This window comes from Humulus lupulus, chromosome 3 (assembly GCF_963169125.1).
Source record: "Humulus lupulus chromosome 3, drHumLupu1.1, whole genome shotgun sequence".
Classification (NCBI taxonomy): Eukaryota; Viridiplantae; Streptophyta; class Magnoliopsida; order Rosales; family Cannabaceae; genus Humulus; species Humulus lupulus.
The window spans coordinates 132,528,680-132,542,777 of NC_084795.1; positions in this window are offsets into that span (position 1 = coordinate 132,528,680).

The window sequence follows — 14,098 nt, forward strand, 5'->3', positions numbered from 1 at the left end:
GTCACACAGAGAATGTCTTGGTCGGAGCGACTAAGGACTTTTCTATTTCAGAGATGGGGTTACTGAGGTACAAGGGTCAGATCTGCGTTCCAATGGATGCTGATATCCGACGGGAGATCTTAGATGAATCGCATACCACTCCCTATTCTTCGTACCCGGGTACAACGAAGATGTACCTGGATTTGAGAGTCTTGTATTGGTGGTCGGGCATGAAGAGGGATGTGGTGAATTATGTGGCCAAAATCTTAACTTGTCAGCAGTTCAAAGCTGAACATCAGAGGCCAGCGGGGTTGCTGCAGCCTCTGGGGATTCCAGAATAGAAGTGGGAAGATATCACCATGGACTTTGTGGTTGGCTTGCCGAGAACTACGGGACAGCATGACTCGGTGTGGGTGATTGTGGATAGGTATACCAAGTCTGCCCACTTTTTGCCTATTAGGACGACTTATATCGTGGAACAGTATGCTGAGTTATATGTGAAGGAAATTGTTCGACTTCATGGAGCTCCGAGGTCGATAGTATCCAATAGGGACCCCACCTTCACTTCCAAGTTTTGGGAGAGTCTACAGAAAGCTATGGGAACGCAGTTATGGTTTAGTACCGCTTATCATCCTCAGATGGATGGGCAGTCTAAGAGGATGATTCAGATATTGGAGGACATGTTGCGTGCCTATGTGCTAGATTTTGGGGGATCTTGGAGTAAGTATCTTCCTTTGATTGAGTTCTCGTATAATAATAGTTATCAGGTGACTATCGAAGTGGCTCCATATGAGATGATATATGGGAGGAAGTGTAGATCACCTATCCATTGGGATGAGACAGGTGAGATAAGTTATTTGGGTCCTGAGATGGTTCAGAGGACCAATGAGGCGATTGAGAAGATTAGAGCGCGAATGCTCTCCTCCCAGAGTCGCCAAAAGAGTTATTCAGACCTAAAATGCAGGAGCGTGGAATTTCAGGTTGGTGATCATGTGTTTCTTAGGGTTTCACCTTTGAGATGAGTAAAACGGTTTGGTGTTCGGGGCAAGCTGAGCCCTAGGTTTGTTGGCCCCTTCGAGATTCTGGAACGGGTTGGAGAGGTAGCTTACAGAGTAGCGATGCCTCCAACTTTATCAGGGGTTCATGATGTTTTTCATGTGTCCATGCTCCGGAAGGATGTGTCAGATGCGGCGCACGTTTTGAGTTATGAGAATTTGGAGCTAGATCAGGATCTGTCCTATGAGGAGAAGTCAGTTCAGGTTATTGACCGGAAGGATAAAGTCTTGCGGAGCAAGACCATCGCCTTGGTGAAAGTGCTATGGAGGAACAGCAAGGTTAAGGAGGCGACGTGGGAACTTGAATCAGAGATGAGGGAGCGGTATCCCGAATTGTTCATGTAATTTCGAGGACGAAATTTTTGTAAGGAGGGGATTGTTGTAATGACCCAAATTTGCTAATAAGGCTTAGGGCCTTGATTAGTGTGCGAGGAGGGCAATAAGTGAATTACTACTTTAATATATGAATTTATTTGAATATGTGATAGAGATGCATGTTTACTTGAATTAAATATGCATGTGGGCCCCGTTTGGATATAAGGGGTATGTTTGTGATTTTAGCCCGTTGAGGGTATAAATGTGATAAACATGATATGTATGTGATATATTTGTGTAGCACGATCCAAGACAGTTCTGGGGAGCAGTTAGCCGGAAAGTCACGACGGGGTTGAGAATCCGACTCAGGGCGAGTCGAAGGGTATTTTGGGTACTAGATGTCTTATGGGGTTATTGGGTTATAGAAATAAATATTTGGAGATATATTTGAGGTTAGAATGTCTAGGAATGAATAATGGGGAAATTTACCATTTTTCCCTTAGGGACGTTTTGGTACCCCGAGCCTTGAGGTAACCATATAGACTTAAGTTAAATAAAATATACAAATAGGAAACCCCCAGACTTATTCTAACTGACTCACTCCCTCTCCCTTCACTGGTTTTCTCACACTCTTGGACACTTAGAACATCTTGGAGAAAAACTAGCCAAAGCTAAGGAATTGGGATGATGGTCTTGAGGAATTAAAGCTTGGAACTTAGAGAATCTACACAGAAATATACTCATCAAGGTAAGCTCCTAATATGTGGAACTGTGTTAATTTGCAGCTGGTTTTAAGGTTGAATTTTAGAGTTTTGCATGTTGGAGGGATGAGGATTCAACTTTGATTTTTATAAGGTTTTGGCTTGAGTTTTTTGTTGGGTTTTGTTGTTGAATCTATGGTATAACCATTGTGATAATTAGTTAGGATTGTTGGTTTGATTTTGGTGATAATTGGACTGATTTTTTAGGTGAAAATGGTGTTATTTTCTGGGCTCGAAGGGTTGGGCTGCGACTCTGTTCTTGAGTGCTCCGGCCCTACGAAGCTGATGAGCCAGAGAGGTTCTGCCTCTGGGGAGCGCCGCTGCGCCATAGGGCAGGGCCGCGGCTCAAATGGGCGTCAGAGAGGTTTTAGCCTTTGTTTTGGGGGCGGGCCGCGGCGCCAGTTCTTAGGGCTGCGGTTCAAAAGGGAAATTTTGGCTGAATGGCGGTTTTAAGCGCGGGAACCTAACCTAGGGTGATCGGGATCGACTCCACCACCGTGTTTGGTGGAATTCGATGTCCTGGAAGCTAGAATTTTATCTGGAAACCGTTACTCGAATATTAATGGAATCCTTTATCATGCGTTGTGACTAGGTTTTCTTCTAGGCTCGGGATAGAGGACTATGCTCGTGATCGCGGTGCTTGGGAAGCTCGGGTTACAGGTAAGAAAACCACTGTTCCCATAGTGCTTGTGTGCAGGGTTGAGCCCTATGTGAATGTGTTGCAGGGCATAGCCCGTTGATTGAATTTGTTCAAGTTTTGCATTTGCTTTACTATGCTATGGTCGCATATGTGTAAATGTTCGGCAAGAGTTGGGAACGGTGCAGGCCGAGGTCAGCAAGGCCGGGAACGGCAAGGGGCGGGGAACGGCGTTAGGCACTTGGAGTGCAAGGCCGAGTGCGGCAAGGGGCCAGGAGCAGCGTTGAGCAAGTGGAGTGCGAGTTGCTAGTGCGAGTCCCTAAAGGATACCTGGGATATCCTCATGGTATGGACCATGAACCCATGGCCTGGTAAAGTGCCTGGGACGGCTTGGCCGTATGTGTTTCGCTTATTGATGGCCTGTTTATATGCTAAGTGTTTGATGTGCATATGTTGTCTGCTTGTGAGGGTTTTCTTGCTGAGCTTCGGCTCTCAGATGCTCTGTGCTGCAGGTAAGGGCAAGGGGAAAGTTGACCAACCATGAGTACAGAGAACGTGAAGCGGCGTGTACATGTTTGGCCTGTCTGGCTGCCTCAGCCAGTGATTTTGAGAGATAATTGTATTAAAACCAAGATTTTGTCATCTAGTCGACTTGGTTTTTACTTATATGTTGTAGATATTTCTAAACCGTATTTTGGGATCCCAAGTGTCAAACGGTTTATGATTATTAGTAAATGGAATTATTTTCAAAGTTTATTTTCTCTTTATGATTTGATTACACTTTTGACTTAAAACCTCGATTAGCGAGTTAAATGCACGTTTAGAACTCACTTAGTAATGGCTCTAAGGAAGTAGGGCGTTACAGTTTCGGTATTGGAGTTAGACTAATCCACAAGGTCAACCGAGGTACCCTTATTCTTAAGTTTCATTCTTTTTGATTCCTTAGTTTTTTTAGTTTTCATTCAGGGTCTAACATTTGTTATGGTTTTGTGGTTAGGATTTTAAGTTCTTTGAACTTAAGGTGTCTTTTCGGTAAGTTTCCTCTTGGTGGTTTAGTTCTATTCCTTTCATCTCTGTCCTTTAGAAATACTCACTATTTTTATTGCTGGTTTTAGGAGTGTTCCAAGTTCCGCATTTGTTCTCAATTATCGTGGTGTTGGTAAGGAAAATTAGATAGTTTAGTATTATGATCTAGTTTATGTAATGTATGATATAGTATATGTTTGTATGACCTAACATTTCAGGTACAATAAAGGGGTAAGTGTGTCTGGACCTAAGGTGTCCAATGATGTATGACGGACTATGTCCGGTAGGCTCAGTTGCCAAAACTTTATGACGGACCTATGTCCAGTGTATGACAGACTTTTGTCCAGGGCTTAATTGCCACCCCTATATAAGCACTTATCTTTTTATTATATCTGATTTGTTATTTTTAGTTATGATTATGATATATGACCTATAGTTATGATTTATGACCTATGATTTATGATTTATGGCTTAGAATATGATTTAGAATTATTACTTAAGATATGATATGATCAAGATGTTGTGTTTGTATGACTTTGGTGAATATATGTTATGTTTGATTATATGACTAACCCTTGTTTGTATTTTCCTTACTGGGCTTAGAAGCTCACTCCTTATGATGTTGTTATTTCAGGAAATTAAGGATAGAAAGGTCGGTGGCGAGTGGGACCTAAGAGCTTCGTGATGTATTCGTTGGGGACCATATAGTAGAGCAAGATCAAGCGGGCCAAATTATTTATTTATTTAATTAATTTAAAGTTTGTTTTACTTAAATGTTGCTCATTTTTATGTTAAAGACAAGTATTTTATTTTTATAAAACTATGGATCCATGTATTTATTTTTAAGTTTTTATTAAATAAAAGAGCAATATTTACGATTATGAACCAACATTGTGTTCTCAGTAATCTATGAGAAATTAGGGCGTTACAGATCAGGGTTTAAATAACTTAGTTATAGAATTTCCAAATCTTATAAATAATCAAACCACTCTAATGGAAAAATACACGTTTTAGGTTTCAGTCCCTGTACAAACCGCTGACCATGGCGATCGAGCAGATCACAATGTACACCTCGCCCCTAGAGCTCTCCAACCCATGGTTAACTCATCTTACCCTTGCCTTTACCTGCACCACGTAGCACTTGTGAGCCAAGGCCCAGGAAGAAAACTATAACGTCATAGCATAATTAATATCGATAGTTAAATAGATCATAGAGCACAACCAAATGGTTCACAAGACATTAATCAATTATCCATCAAGCCATAACATTCACTTAATCAAGAACACTAGTTGACAAACCAATGATCCAACATCTAGATATTCAGCATATTATATACATCAAACCAACAATAGTACACATGTCATGCAATAACTAGGGTCAACCCCAATAGGCCACACCCTCTATAATAAACCACTGTCTTTGGCTCACTTAAGCCAAGCCTAGTGCTAACCGCACTGACTCCGCCCTGCTTAAGCCGAGCTCAGTGATTATGAAGCTGTCCTCAGGTACCAGTGGCTGAGCCGCGCCCTGTGCGCAAGTATTGGTTCTGGCACTCTGAGGTCGTTTATCACATGTCCCCATGGCATAATACCACCTCATGACATTCATACAATTATAGGGAACTCTTAGTCCAAACATATTTACATGGTTTATCACAATTATATAACAGTGCATACAAATACAGGGAGCACTTAGTCCCATCCTATCCACATAAATGGGTGCAGTTTTCTTACCTTTAATTCCAAGTGCTTTGATTAGGAAAGACGACCCCCGAGCACGATCCTGCCCCGAGCCCAAGCATACACCTAGTCACTACTATGATAAAGGATTCTATCAATAATTATATAAGGGTTTCTAGATAGAGTTCTAACCTTCAGGATATCTAATTCCACCAAACACGGTAGTGGAATCGATCCCGAGCATCCAAGGTTAGGTCCCCAAGGCCAAAATTGCCCTTAAGAGCCGCAGCTCTAGCCCTCCATGCCGCGGCCTCCCCCCAACCAGAGGCCTAGCCTCCCTAGACAGTAGACACGGGCCACGGTCCTAAGCTTCCCATGCTGTGGCCCGCCCTTCTTCCTGGCACACATCTGTTTCTAAGGGCTGCGGCACACCAAGAACAGAGCCGTAGCCAGACCCCTTCGAACCTAGAAAATCCACCATTTTTAACTCTCAAACCTCACTCAAATCCACCTATTAGCACCCTAATGATATAATCCAATTATCATAAACATTCTATCACGATTTCAGTGACATAACCCAGCAGAAACCTAGTCTAGAAACTCATCAAAACAACATTTCAATCTTTGAAACCCACATACTCAAGAACACCAAAACCAGTCAGAAAAACCCAAAATTCAAACATTATTTCATATATGGAAGCTTACCTTCACTGAAGACTCAATCCTCCAAAAAATTACAGAGCTAACTCCCAAGCCTTCTACCTTAATTCAACCTTGAATGCCAAAAACCGATAGTCACTTTAGAACTCAGCCAAAACTATAGGATTTAATTAGCTAAACCACAAATCAGCACTTACCTAAATTCCTGGTTGAACCTTCAAATTGCCATAGAAATTCTCCCCACAATTCCTGCTCAAATTCATGAGTTTCCAGCCAAAACTCCCTTGATTTCACTGATTTCCTTGAGAGAGAGAGTTGAGAGAAGAAGGTAGGGTCGGTTTAGGTGTTTCTACTGTTTTCCTGACTTTGTTTTATCTATCCTTAATTACTTAAGTTAATCCCTAATCTCGGGGTACCAAAAACATCCCCGAGGGCAAAATGGTAAATTTCCCCAATATTCCCCCCTAGGCTTCCTAACCTCAAATATATCTCCAATTATCTATTTCCATAACCCGACAGCCCAAATAACTGTCTAATACCCCAAATACCCCTTGACTCGCCCCGAGTAAAGTATCGGGTCCTGTTGTGACTTTCCCGCTACTTGCTCCCTAGGATCTCCTTGTGCCGAAAGCTGCAAATATTTATCCACATAATAATGTGGTCACAATAGTTATCACAAATAATCACATTTATGCCCTAACGGGCCAAAACTACAATTATGCCCTTACAGACTAAACAGGGCCCGGATGCTTATCTAATACTCATAAACATGCATTCCACATATCCATATAATCATAGGATCATGCATATCACATAATCATGCATTTTCACCATTAATTCATATAACTTCCAATTATGCCCTCCCGGCACACTAATCAAGGCCCTTAAGCCTTAATAGTACTTTTGGGTCGTTACAACTGTCCCCTCCTTATAATAATTTTGTCCTCGAAATTTACTCGAACACATTAGATAGTAGACCTCATACTTCTTACTATAATTCCCAAGGTCCAACGCCTTTACTTTTACTCCTCGATAACACTCTTATGAGAGTAAGAATCTTGTTCCACAAGATTTTGTCCAATAACTGTACTTTCGTTAACTTCCGCTTGCACCACAAACCTGTTGAAACTCCAGGGTCTGTTTAGTTCTCAACGATGGCTTCATTGTCTTATCATTGATACCAGAATACTCATGAGTCATCACCCCTATCAGGGTGAGATCAACAACCTCTTTGGTTTTCCCCTGAACCAATACTAAACCGTAGTATCCACTATCTTTCACTTCTTTACTTCGCATAGTACCCCTTGCTTTTTATGTTACCATGTCCTATGTCATGTCACCTTAGCTATACACCAGCATTCATCACCGTGACTATCTCATCAAGGATTACACTTTTCTTAATATCCCAAATATTCGCACACTCAACGCTTAATCCCTTAAAATACCTGTTAAGTCCTCAGATTTCCATTCCATCTGAAATCAATCAATAATTCCAGGTTCCCACTCTATTCTCATCGTTCTCAAGTTCCTTTCCAAAGCTTGGAAGACTATAGGGTTCCAACTCAGCACCATCAATGCTCTGCCCCATTACCAGTTCACCTGAACCAAGTTACATTAACTCATTCAGCTGAGTTATAACTTTCCCTGTCCAATTACCTTACTTATAGTCCAATGTGGTCCATTCTTATGATCCACCACCATATCACTTTATCTTTCAATATTCGAGCATAATAAATTATGTCACCTGCTCAAACCCCCCGGTACAACATACCATAGGAGGTGGAACGATATCCATTTGGAATTCTCATCTCCAGGCCAAACTCCCATCGGACCAATCATCCGATCCTTGTACCCTAACTCGTAATACCTTGACAGAGTTCTTTCCTGTCTCTACCAAAACCATCACTTTGAATTCCATCGTCCAAAGGAATATGTATCTGTTCATCACCACACACTAATGCTATACCAATCTCAGTCGTTACCTTATCCATTCCATTGTAGCCTGTGGCATTCTGTTCAAGTGACATACACCTCCCAAGTAAGAGATCCGCCTCCAATTGAATCTTCTCCTCATACAGTCGAGGATTTCTAACACCAACCATCCACCCATTACGTTTCACTAAATCTTGGTCTCAAGGTTGTTTTTCTTATAAATAACTAAACACTCAAATACATTACGCTATGCATACACTGCCAACTTATCGTTCCATGTATATCAACCATATTCCTATTCTTTTACCTATTGCGAGGCTCAATCCATCCTCTCATCAGTCTGAGCCTGGGCGTGCCTCAACCTGTGATGCATCTCTCACAGTTTCATATCTTCATCAGAAATTAGGTCCTTCATGCTACCCTTCTGTATTCAACCAAAACACGCATATTCCTACATTACCAAGCGTTAATCAACTCTCACTCTGTCTTTTGAGCTTCTGATCTGACACTATCCGTTCATTCTAACTTTAAGTTTTACTGTGCTTCTAATCTCTGGTGTAGTCACCTTCGAAGATACTTACGTAGTTGATGACGTGTTTACCGGTCTTGTTGTGCTCCCTATCCTTCAGATGTTCTCCAGTAGATTCTCTGTGGCTTTAGATCAAATCTCTTCTTACCTGTCCCCTCTTCTTCTTGTAGCATTATTCTGAATACCCCTAGCGAGACCAAACTGACACTTCATGGAGCCTTACCTGTGACCCTGCTTCCTTAGTACTAACATCATCAGCGTAGTAGTCGTTCGCATTCCACTTCTAACTGGAGAGTAGTCCAACGTACTGCCAATAGACCTAAAGGAGACTTGTCCATACTGTTCCTATATCTTCTGCTTGTAGAGCTTACCTGTGTTGCTTACGCTTGAATCAATTAAGAACCTTTTTTACCAATTCATCACACCCTGCTTGGTACAAGTAATAATTCCTAAAATGTCTCTTTCCTTGATCCTCAGCTGGTAATAACCAGATCAAAGATCAATTCCTGGAGACATTGTCCTATCTGATCCACCCCGAGGTTAAACTTCTTCGACTACTTCAGTAATTCTTTCTGTCAAACCATTACCATCTTCCATAATGTCCCTGATACCGAACCTATCCGTAGCCCAGTGTTGCAGCGTACCCAATCTTTCCTTATATACCCATCTGAATCCTAATTAAGTACTCCAAGTGATATCCCCCACAATCCATGGTTGTCTTTTAACAAATTAATTCTCACTCTGACTCATGTCAAGGCTTCCATATGACGAGCTCTATTGCTCTCACCATGAACCTCTTTATTACTTGTATTCCAATTCCTCTTCCAGAATTTTCTAATTCCTCCTCAACGAATACTAATATCTCTAACCCCTTGCACGACACCCTTGAGGTGCATTCTCTATGTCTCAATCTTTCTTGGGACATTCACAACACTGAAATCTTCCAGCTCGTTATATAACGAAAAACGTGAACTATTCGGTCAACTGATCATCTCCGAGGAACTAGCCTTAGGCTTCAAATGCAACAAGGCATTCCAATCTTCCATTCTGTAATCATGGGAGATCCATCCTAACATATCAAATCCTTCCATGCATAAGTCGTGCCCTCACCTGACATCTTCCCAGGTCGCGTCCCTGCCTCTGGTGCATACTAAATAACCTCACGGGTTTCCATCACTATCCTGACGACTTTCTTGAAAATCAGACCCCTTCCTGTCAAACCAGGAACCATAAAACTGTCCGGGGTTCTCCTACTTCAATTACCGAGAATCTGTCCTTACTAAATTCCACCAATGGAAATATTTCCATTTGCATCACTTACCCTACGGCATTCACACCCTATACTTCATTCCATATATCTCAAACAACATGGCCCTCTCCGCTACCTAAATACAGATGAAGACCTCATACATTGGAGAGGCCCTAATACTCCAGACCCTCCCAGAGTTTGATCCTTAAATGGGTCATCATCTCCAGCTACACCCACCTGTATCAATTTCCAAAATGAATTACCCAACTCACAAAACTCACGGACTACACTGTCATTACCTTATCATTTCAAATCAAGCCTATAAGCCTATTAGTGTCCGCAGCTCAAACTATGTCTTTATAACCTCTTATCTTCATATAACCAAGGATGGAATTAGCTTTGCCCATCCACTGACCAGTTCGTAGGCAACCCAAACTTTCCTCAAAACCTGAGGATAAAGCCTTTTTAGCCTTCCATTTAGTGCTCTTAGCTGTCTGTAACACACTTTCAAAGTATACAAAGAAACTCCTTCTCGAGAGAAATCTGCTGTTCTGCCGTCTAATCTCAGCTATCAAACCCCACAACTTACTTACATACTAGCGAACATCTGTTGCGACTTTCAGGGGCAGATGGAGGTTTCCAACCTCGACTATCATCTGCAACCCCCTGTAATACAATACCAAGCCCACTTAACCATTCTGGGTGCAAACAGTTTGAATTCATTCGCCACTGCTGACTAAACTCCTCAGCCCTGAGGTTCACACTCCGAACCAATTCACAACCAGGTCCAAATAACCACAATAGTCATGCACACATAAAGCATAATAAACACTAATCCATAATTCTATGCATTTAACTATCAAATTTTATTGCTATCACATATATTCACACTTTACCATGCTTCCTACATAACAATAAACAAATATAACTTATAAATTCAATTCAGGAAGTTAATCACATACACTCAGTATGCTAACCATTATCCAAATATTCATTCACATGCAAAAGCAATGCTGATCAACACGCCTCAATATCATCACACAAATAGTCAAGGGCCAGGCCCTATCAGTTTCTCATGCTCCCTATAGTCATATAACATAATATATTCATATTTCAACCAAAAACTTAAACATATAATCTCATATATTCAATTACAGAACACTGAGTCAAGCTTGTCTTTAGCGGCGAATGTACATGTCTAGCCTATCTTCAAGAACCCTTAAACCTAGGATGCTCTGATACCAAATTGTAACACCCTGAATAACCAAGACCGGTTACACTATGTGTTTGAAATAGTGCGAGACTTGCTTATCAAGTCATTTAAATAAAAATGTGAATCTAACGACACAAATAGATTAGGTTTAAAAGATTTTGGTTATAAACGAACAATTTTCATTAAAATAAATATTTGGTACATGGGATCCCAAATAAGGGTTTAAATAACTTAATTACAGAATTTCCAAATCTTATAAATAATCAAGCACCTCTAATGGAAAAATACATGTTTTAGGTTTCTGTCCCTGTACAAAACCCCCGACTGTTGTGATCGAGCAGCTGACAACGTACACCTCGCCCCTAGAGCTTTCAAACCCATGGTCAACTCATCTTACCCTTGCCTTTACATGCACCACGTAGAAACCGTGAGCCAAGGCCCAGCAAGAAAACTATAACGTCATAGCATAATAAATATTGATAGTCAAATAGATCATAGAGTAGAACCAAATGATTCAGAAGACATTAATCAATTGTCCATCAAGCCATAGCATTCACTTAATCAAGAACACTAGTTGACAAACCAATGATCCAACATCTAGATATTTAGCATATTATATATGTTGACGCGGTTCTTCGCCAACAGGTAATTTAAGAAAAGAAGAGAAAGGGATTAGTGTTAATAATGAGCCGAAACAGATATATGAACTTCGAAATGACAGGGTGACTCGAGACACAGTTTTTAAGTGGTTCAAAGGTTAAAATCCTTCTACTCCACTGGTCAATATTATTGCTCTATTCTGGGTATATGATTACAGGATATTTCTTACAAGAGATCATCCAACCCCTATCAACTCCCAGGGTCCCCATATTTATAGGAGAAGGCACCTGGGAGTTGGTAAGAAGGTCATCCCGTGACCTTCTTACCTATCATGCCAACTCTGTGACATTCATGATTAATTCCTAAACCTGACACATAAGTGTGGTCAAATCAATAGGTAAGGAGATAATGGGTCGCACGGCCCAACCCAGTCGTGGGTGTCAGAATACGCACGTTCCTACTGCGTGTCCGAGAAGTCAGGGACATATAGACACGTGATGTCTGATATATGCACATTTACCTTGCGTGTGTTGAATTTACAAAGGGTCATAGCCTCCATATTCTGCTCGTACCACGAGCTGGATACTTCACTCGACCTTCGGCCTTCAGAGTCCAGGCTCAAGTCTTAGGCAATCTTGGCGAACCCTTGGGTTGCCCCGAGCTAAGGAGGTACGACCTTATGACAGAAGCTCTGGTCTTGGGGAGGTCCACGAGATAATCATGATTAGGCCGCAGCTCAGCTTGCTAATCAGCCCGTGGGAAAATCAGGGCGTACACTTGCCCCCCAAACCCCTGCTCGTGGTATTCCACGTCGGATATGGCCACAGTAGGGGCTTTTAGGCTTCCCCATGAAATCTTCACATTCCACATCTTACGCAGGCGCCTGATACGTGGAACATCGTGGTTGGCGACGTTATGCCTTACGAGAACCGCATTTAATGGCCTAGCCTATGCCCAGCCGTCGTTTCGTATTTTGAGTGGAGGGCCTTAGATCCCTCATCAGGGCCATCAAACGACCCTCTATATGTGACCCTTCGCGTATATAAAAGGGGTGGCCACCCTACGCATGGGCCACCCTTTCATTTGAAATTTCCCAGAACTTCTCTCCTTCTTCTCTCTTCATTTCAGAAGAAAAAGAAACCCTCTTCTTTGCGATCGCCATTCCCAGTTTCTTAAGAAACTCAGACGTAGGGATTTCCTTACAGCTTTGGAAGCAAACACTCCGACGAAGCTCCCACCTAGGCGACACCTTCATCCACTTCCCAGCCAAACACTGTAAGTCTCTTGAACTTGTGTGTTCTGCAAATATTTTTCACTGTAGCTTAGGTAAATATTTACTGTAGCCACATGCAAGGGTTTACTGGTTTTTTGTGGGTAGGAAGGGTGAAAGCCTATTAGGTTAGGGTATTTTTTCCGTAGGACAACGTTTGGGAACATGGTTTGTAGGATGCATTTTCTTGGGAAAATTTCTGGGTAGAAGTTTTGGTATTTTGGGTGCAAAACCGGGTAGCTTAGGGGACACGCTTCACAGGCAGTTTTGCCTTCTTTGCCTACTGAAACTTTCCCCCCAAGGCAAATTCTATCCTGACCCTCCTGACACACGAATTCCGAGTAATTGGGGATCTGTTGGGAGCACAGACACGTGTTCATAGAACCGCGTGGTCTAACTCTCCATGGGCTGGGCTTACCTCAGCTCATGCAAATAACACTTTGATTCTTCCTCATGCTTAGGTTGCCTTTTTCTAAAATCTTTTCTTTTTGTTCATTAGGCGACCAGATGGCACCAAAAAGGAATGCCCCACAGAAGACCGTCGGCAGCTCGGCCTCCCAGCAGGACAAAGGAAAAGCGGTGGTGCCTGACTCCCCGATCCCCCGCTTTGGGCCGACAGTGGAGAAGGAGCTCGAGGTGGCTCCTAATGCGTTTTTTGAGGCAGAGAGGATCGTCTCAAAGATTACCGACCAGACGAAGATCAATAAGATATTCCTCTCCCACAACATTGCGCTGGGGAGGACGTCAGTGATCGCCCAACCTCCCGCGGAAGGCGAGTGGAGCTGTGTGCCGCTCGACGAATCGTTCGCGGCCTGGAGCGGCGAGCATTTTAAGGCGGGGGCCTTCCTCCCGTTGGATCAGTACTTTGCCGACTTCCTGAATTACGTGAGGTTGGCCCTATTTCAGCTCCCCCCCAACTCTTATCGGTTGTTGGCGGGGTTGAGATATTTATTTCAGAAGCACGAGTGGGAGGTCCCCACTCCTGCGGACATTTTATATTTTTCTGCCTCAAGGCCAGCCCGGATCAGCGGGGGCGAGGCGAAAGGTTTTACTACTTAACCTAATTTCCCAATATGGCTGCGGTTATCGAGCTGCCCAGCCACCCCAACGACTTCAAGGACCAGTTCTTCATGTCGACGGGGTTCAGGAACTGTGAGCTCCACTACTTCAATCATCCTCGTAAGTGTTTTTT